This window comes from Mus caroli, chromosome 4 (genome assembly GCF_900094665.2).
Source record: "Mus caroli chromosome 4, CAROLI_EIJ_v1.1, whole genome shotgun sequence".
In the NCBI taxonomy this organism is placed as follows: Eukaryota; Metazoa; Chordata; class Mammalia; order Rodentia; family Muridae; genus Mus; species Mus caroli.
In genome coordinates, this window is record NC_034573.1 from 3978569 (window position 1) to 3986860 (window position 8292).

The following is an 8292-nucleotide window of genomic DNA, read 5'->3' on the forward strand; positions in this document are numbered from 1 at the left end:
AGGTCATCACTGGAAAGAGAGGCCCATAGGACTTGCAAAGTTTATATGCCCCAGTACAGGGGAATGCCAGGGCCAAAATGTGGGAGTGGGTGGATAGGGGAGTGGGGGGGGTGTATTGTGGACTTTTTGGATAGCATTGGAAATGTAAATGAGGAAAATTCCTAAGAAAAAAATTAATTCAAAAAAAAAAAGAATTGACAACAATAATTTTCACTCTGTAACTTCAAAGGTACTTTTCAATTGCTTCATGGATGGGTAGATATGTGGAAAAAAATGTTGGCTAGGGAATCTAACTATTGGTATAGTTTGGGGGACCAAGGTGCAATTCCCAGTAACATAAAGAAGGAGTGGAAATCAACAAAGAACCTACAAATAGAGAGTACACTAATGAAAACTAAACAATGGATCTGTTCACCTTTAAAATAGTTTAAGAACATTTCTCCAGAATTCAACCAGTGCAATGTAAAAATCATATGAACCCAGACAATTTATAGATAAAGGTGTAAGGACAATGGGTCAATGCCAGCACTATGTACTTTCTAAATGTATTTTTAAATTAAGTAATGGAATACTAAGGTAATGGTGAAATGTTTTATTATAACTGACAAATTAAAATCAAGGTTGAATTCAAGTCTATGAGCAAAGCCTCATACAAACTGGTGGAAAGAATAAAGATATTTGAGCTAGTTCATGAAATTGTCTATTTCTGTAATAATTTTCATTTGTCTCAAATCTATCCTAGCTTTTATGACAGGTTTATTTCACAAAGTACAGATAATTTCAGGAGAGAAGATGATCAGGCAACCATCAAAAACCCTAGCCCATCAGTCTGAGAGCTAAAGAAAATACAGCTGCTAGTCCATCAATCAGAACTCAAGGGTAAGAGATTTCAAATCATAATTTTTAGACTTTTCTACTTGTTCGTTCAAACTGCCCTTTGGTTAGTTGAGTCAGAGATATAATTTCCCAAAAACAATGTTGTTATCAAAATCAACAAGCACAGCCACGAAGATAGTCCTGTCCCCCAGGGGACAGCTGCTGCAACTAATTACACAAGAAACAGAAGTACGGAGAATCCTGATCTGCAGGCAGCCCCAAGTCTGTAGCATCATCTAAGATAGAACCTCTCTGCTTAGTAAGACTCTTGCCACTCCCTTCACTGAAATATGTTTGTATAGAGAGCTCTGAGGAGTGTGGAATGTTAACTCTATTTTCAGTATAAAATAAATCTCTAAAATTTTTACTTTCCCCAACCCATTATCTCATATAAAAGATCCTGCTCTAATGCAGCATAAAGTCTGTGCTTCACATGTGACACGGAACAAGCAAATTATCCCCCATCATCCATGTTTTCTTTTGCTATAGAATAAGCTCTTTGAACTAGGATCTTTCTTTGTTTCTACATCACAATCTCTATACATGGCAGATAAATTGATGTTGATAGTTGAATGTATTTCTATTCATTGTTGGACACTAGGCTCAAATCTAGCACCAATAAAAGAAGTACTTTTATCTACTATTAGCAGTATGTAATCTGAAATTATTTTGATTTTTGGGCTTGTTGTCATCATTATTATTGTCTGTTAGTAAAGGTCTAACTATGTAGCCCAAGCCGACCTCAAATTCACTATCCTTCTCCTTCCTAAGGACTTAATTACAGACACATGCTACCATGCAACATATCTTAATTATTCTATAATTTATCTGTTAGTAATCCTATTAGCTTTTCAGTTTCTTCTATGTTACATGGATTGACATTTGCTTATGTATTTTATACATGTATGTGTGCATACAACTTATATATCGCCAAATACCAGCCTTGCCTTGGATAGGGGATCCTGAGGAAAAGGTATTTGGAAGCAGTGAAAAACGACTAAAAATCAATTCTGGGGACAAACTGTGCTCTACTTTAGCTATCTTGCTGTCCAGAGGGAAAGCTCAGCTCTTGCATACCAAAGCCCAGCACGGTGTGTGGGTTAGCTCAGGAGAGCTGGGACCCTGGAGATCTCTCAACTACTTGAAAACAGTTCAAGTTCAAGAGCGTCTCTTCCAGCAGCTCAGCTTCTATAAACGTGCTTTTCCGCAGTCCTTTTTGACCACATGGCTTTAGGGAAAAAGGAACCTAGTAAGTATGGTCAGTTTCAGGGATTTTCTGACGCTTTTCACGTGTTTACTACATGAGTTTTAATGATGTAACCCGCAGGAGGAAACTTTTCTCCTTTATTTAAGGTATGTTGTGTCTTCAGGAGCTTCCATGGAGAATGAAACTTTCACCTATTTGGCAATTGATACAAAATAAAAGCTAAGAAATGGTTGCCTAGCAACGTGTCACTGTTACATACTGTCTAAGCTTCATCTCACTTTATGTCAACATTTAGGCATTATTTAACTTTATATCACAAAGATGGGGAATAGATTAAAGTAAAATAATTTGAGAGAGGAAACACCTAAATTGCAAAATGATGATTTATGCTGAAATTTTATTAATGTTATTTTAATTAAATTCTGTTTTAAATTTTAAATGTAATTGAATTATAGGACTGTATGTGTAGAAAAGGAATATATATGGAATATATATTTCCTACATGGAAATAAGATTTAATCAAACATAATCATACTTTTGCTTGCTCAGTAAAACAAACAAAACAACAACATATATGTATACATATATGTATATATATATATATATATATATATATATATATATATATATACTGTTGAAGGCTAGGCTCACTGCCAAAAATATAAGAACATATAGATATATAGAGACGGGAGAATATGTGTATGTACCTATATACATATTACATACAATTAAATATATATATACATGTATGTGCGTGTGTGTGCGTGTATGTGTGTGTGTGTGTGTGTGTGTGTGTGTGTGTGTGTGTGTGAGTGTATTCTCATTTATCCTTGTTTTCAGATATTTAGTAAGGGTCTTGGAATGTATTGTTTACAAATAAAGAAAACCACCATATTTTCCAGAAACAGGGAAAATTAGTGTTATCCTTTTGGTTATTAACTTCTATTTCTTTGGTGCCTTGTAATATTAATTTGTTCAGATAGTAACACTAAAATCTCCTCTATGTTAGTAATATACTATTGGTTATTTATTAATAAATCCATTTAATTGTCATTTGTTTTCCCACATTCAAAATAAGCAAACATTATCATTAGTGTAATTTTATATGAAATTATTTTATTATATTGAATTCTGTATTTAAATGCTAATAATTGCTATCAATGAAAGCAAATATATTTTTGACAAATCAAATTCCTGCTAGTAATTTTATTATGTTTAGTAATGATCTCTGTCAGCTTTCAAAGATAGATTTGCTGATGAAATATGTTTAAAATATTACAAATTTTATCTGAACATGAATACTATTTCAGAATCATTTCTCAAACTAAGATTGAATATAACATTCTTGGAAACCTGGATTCTTGGAAATCCAATTGTTAAAATAAACGCCAAATTTGATTTTCATTTAAAATTATATAGCCTCTTTTTGTCTACAAATGCATTACCTAATTATTTTGAGGCCTACTGAGCTTACTATTCACATAACATGTTTCTATGTATGTACCAAAAGATATATAAATATTAAATATAGATATATATGTATGCATCCACTTTAAAATAACAAATATGGTTGCACATAGAGCTACTGTACAATATATCCATATCAATTGCTATCCTGTTAATTTCCTCTGAGTTAGTAATTGGCCCAAGACAAATCTGACAAAACTCCCCAAGCTTTCTCACATTACTCTATTTGTATGGAGAAATAATGACTTCAACATTTTATTTCTATGTCTGAAAGAATGATGGTGTTGTTGCCAGAAATAAAAAACTCAAAAGGAGAAACAATGATTTAGAAAATGGAGAATTTTTTTGTTTTGAATATATAGTATTTATTTGAGGCATATAATGGGCTAGATAGACATTTATAGCAAAAATAGTTCAATCTAGAGTTAGAACTTTCAAAACAGTACCAAATCCACTGATGAGAATTTCTAGAGAGCAAATTAAATTGTTGCATCACCAGGAAATGTGTCTCTTGTTCCAGTTGTCTATATCTTCATGTTAACAACAACAAAATAAATAAAAGGATGCCATTAACACCACTAAAAGGATAGACTGACTAAACTACCAATTAAGCAGGTACCTACATGGAAATAAGATTTAATCAAACATAATCATTACTTTTGCTTGCTCAGTAAAACAAACAAAACAATAAACAAAAGGCAGTGCTTCATAAAGTGCTTGGGGTATCTTTGCTATGTGGTTGCAAGGGTTCATTTCCATTACCATAATCAATTAAAATGAGTGAACTGTCCCTCTAAATTACAGCTAATATGTACAAATGAAAGGATGATTATTGAAATCCCAGAAACGACACCAATTTCTCAATTATATCACTGAGGTATGTCATATATTTCACTATCTTCATATCTACAGCTTGAATATGAAATTTCTTCTGGAGTGATGAGAGAGTCTTTGTTCTGAGAGTTTATGCATGATCAGTCTCCAGCTGATTTGCCTTACTTCGATGAAAACAATCTCACAGCACCAAGGAAATCAACTAGAAAGCAGCTCATTAGTGCGTTGTTTTTCTACTTGGAATATTTGATGCACAAAAAGTAGATGAAGAGGTACTCCAAATACAGTGTGACAAAGATTTAAAAACAATCCTTTCTCAGTGCCATTATACAAAATTTTCTGCCTGGTTTCCCCAATGGTAACTGAAATGAAAGTATTTAAATAGAAGGACATTAAGAAACTAGAGTTTTGCATGTTAAAGTGAATGCTAGAGTTAAAAAAACAAACCTTTTAAGCAGGATAGGGATATGAGATGGGGGATGGATGGGGATGGAGGGAGATTTAACAAAACTAAAGATGGATGAAAGCATCCATATTGATACCTATTATTTTGTAAACTAATTTTAAAATATATTCTAAAATAGAGTTTAAATAGAGCTACCTTGCATGGACAGATAGAAAAAAAATCCATGTTCCAGGTATAGGATACTCCCCCATGAGTTGTTGAGAAGGAGGACCAGAGGCCCCTAAATGATTTTATTGCTATTGCTTTTGGTTGTCCACCAGAATTATATGATCACACCTATTTCTGAAGACAGCATCCACTTCAGTTACAAGAAGGAGAGTAATGGAACTAGAACTAACTAACCTGGAAGCTTTTTCCCTAACAGCTAGGTTCCATAGTGCCTGAAAGTACTATGCAGGCTTTTAAAGAGGAAAGTTATTGACCACCTTCTGTTATAAACTGCAAGATCTACAATACCAAGCTGCTAAGCAAGATGTATCCACTAATGCAATGGTGGTATGAGTGCTGTGGAGTTAACCAACTCTTTATTGATTGGTTTTGGGGATTGCTCCACAGAAGATAATTCATGCCTGGTACTGTATCTCATCAAAACTCCATGGCTGGGAGGTCATGTGCCATCTCATGGAGGGAAAACTACTATTGTTAGTTTGCTAAATGGACATGGTGCTAACTGCCTTCTAAATATTCATTTATATACCCATATGCATTGTCAGCCAGAGAGCCTTCTGTTGATAGTAGATAATGCTCAATGCAGAGACTCATAGGTATCCAAACTGCTAAGACTAAAGAATAGTTGAGAACCCGGTCCTAAACAAAACATCTGATCAGCTTTGGAGGGATCCAAAGCTCAGGGAATGATAAGAAAAAGGAGACAAAAAGAATGTAAGGTCTGTTTGATGAGAAAATATGCAGTAAAACACTGTTGTTTGTCTGTCTGTTTGTTTGTAGATGAAATAGTCATTGGACCTTAGTTCACAGCAGCAGTACTTACTTGAACCCATCAGCAGACGTCATGGATGGGAGTGGGCTTGAGGTCCCACCTCTCTGTGAGTAGTCACAGGTGCATCTTCACACTGTGATGGGGCCAGACTATGTTTCCCCTACTCAAGTAAAGAATACTCCATACAAGCTCATGTAAGGAGTGAAGCACATATACATGAAAAGCAATATGATTTGGAATGATTATTGGGGAAATGTTTTGCAAAAGGGAGAGGAGGTTAAGAGGGGACAATCTTGGGGTGTGATCACAATACATCATGTGTATAAGCATCAAATTATGAAAGAATAAGTGTTTAAAAAATTAACAAAATGAGTGTTTGGACAGACAAATAGGCATTTAAGTTTTCTGAGAGAGTCACAGTCTAAATTGTTTGGAGTTGGGTCTTTATTTTCTAGAAAACCTGTTTGGGGAAGAAAAACACTTTATGAAAATAACAGAAGAAATTAAAGTGTGCAGTTGCTCTAAGATGAGGAAATCAAAGCTTTATTTTACATTGCAGTGATGTTAATGACTTAACATGCAGCCTGTGCAGTTAGGTGGTACAGCTGGGGAACTTGTACTGGCTCTCCTCCTTACGGCTGGGTCAATTACAACAGTTCTGTCACCTCTAACATTTTACTCCATAATTTGTAGTGTGGAGACAATGGTCTAGAAGGCCATCAAGTCCACTTAGAATTCTGTCTACTATGCCATTACAAATACAAGTTGTCTGGTAGCATTCTATCCCATTCTTAATAAATTCACAAAGAAGGGTCAAGTTGAAGAATGTTGTGTTACATTTGATAACACTAAAGAACATTGAGGGGGCTGGTGAGATGGCTCAGTGGGTAAGAGCACCCGACTGCTCTTCTGAAGGTCAGGAGTTCAAATCCCAGCAACCACATGGTGGCTCACAACCATCTGTAACGAGATCTGGCGCCCTCTTCTGGAGTGTCTGAAGACAGCTACAGTGTACTTACATATAATAAATAAATCTTTAAAAAAAAAAAAAAAAAGAACATTGAGGAAACCAACTGCCTTTGATTTATTTTCTCCTGTGAATCAATGCCTTTAGACTCTTGAGGTTTCTTTTCTCATACAACACAAAATGGAAATAACAAAAGAACACAGACAGAAATCTTTAAAGATTTGAGATATGACAAAGATTGCTTCCTTGCACAAATTTTTGCTAGGTTCTTCTAGGCTCTTTTCTTCAGTGGGTCCCAGCTACAACCTACAAAAACTTAGACAGGATCCAGGAGCAGAGTATTTACTTAGCATGCACAAGGCCATGAATTCCATCCCAACACTGGAGGTAAAAATATAAAAACATGAATAAACATGAGTAAATACTAATATACTCCCTAACAATCTAATGAGCCTTCCATAGTAACCTTACTACTCCTATCATTAAAGGGTTTGTATGCAAAAACTGTGGACACTAAAAGCATTTCGCCTTTCTTTTTTTTTTTTAACTTGCATTTTCTTTTTCCCTTTTTCCCACATTTTTGTTAGATATTTTCTTCATTTACATTTCAAATGCTATTCCAAAAGTCCCCTATACACTCCCCCTGTCCTGCTCCCCTACGCACTCACTCCTACTTCTTGACCCTGGCGTTCCCGTGTACTGGGGCATATAAAGTTTGTTAGACCAAGGGGCCTCTCTTCCCAATGATGGCCAACGGGGCCATCTTCTGCTACATATGCAGCTAGAGACACGAGCTCTGGGGTACTGGTTAGTTCATATTGTTGTTCCACCTATAGGGTTGCAGACTCCTTCAGCTCTTGGGTACTTTCTCTAGCTCCTATATTAGGGGCCTTGTGTTCCATCCTATAGATGACTGTGAACATCCACTTCTGTATTTGCCAGGCACTGGCAAAGCCTCACAGGAGACAGCTATATCAGGGTCCTTTCAGCAAAATCTGGCTGGCATATGCAATAGTGTCTGCATTTGGTGGCTGATTATGGGATGGACCCCCAGGTGGGGCAGTCTCTGGACGGTCCATCCTTTTGTCTTAGCTCCAAACTTTGTCTCTACAGCTCCTTCCATGGATATTTTATTTCATATTCTAGGGAGGAATGAAGTATCCACTCGTTGGTGCATTTTGCCTTTCTTTATTCCAGCCAACTCCTAAGGAAAGTACATTTGGTGAGAAGTCTGCTATCGATCAGGCAAATCAGAGAGAACAGATGGCTCCCTAAGCACCAGTCACCCACAACTTCCCTTTCTAGTGTTTTCTTCTCTGATTCCATGGGAGCCCAGATTGATCTCATTCCTTCTTCATCATTTATCATATCAAACACCCAATCATTGCTGAAAAAAAGTCAAACTTGAGTCTAGTTCAAGCTAGACCCTCTGCTCGGCTGTGTGAATATATCACTGATTAAAATTTGTCCTTACTACTTTCACGTCTGCCTCTGTTTACTCTTAACAGACTTTGAGTGATGACCTCATCCTGAGG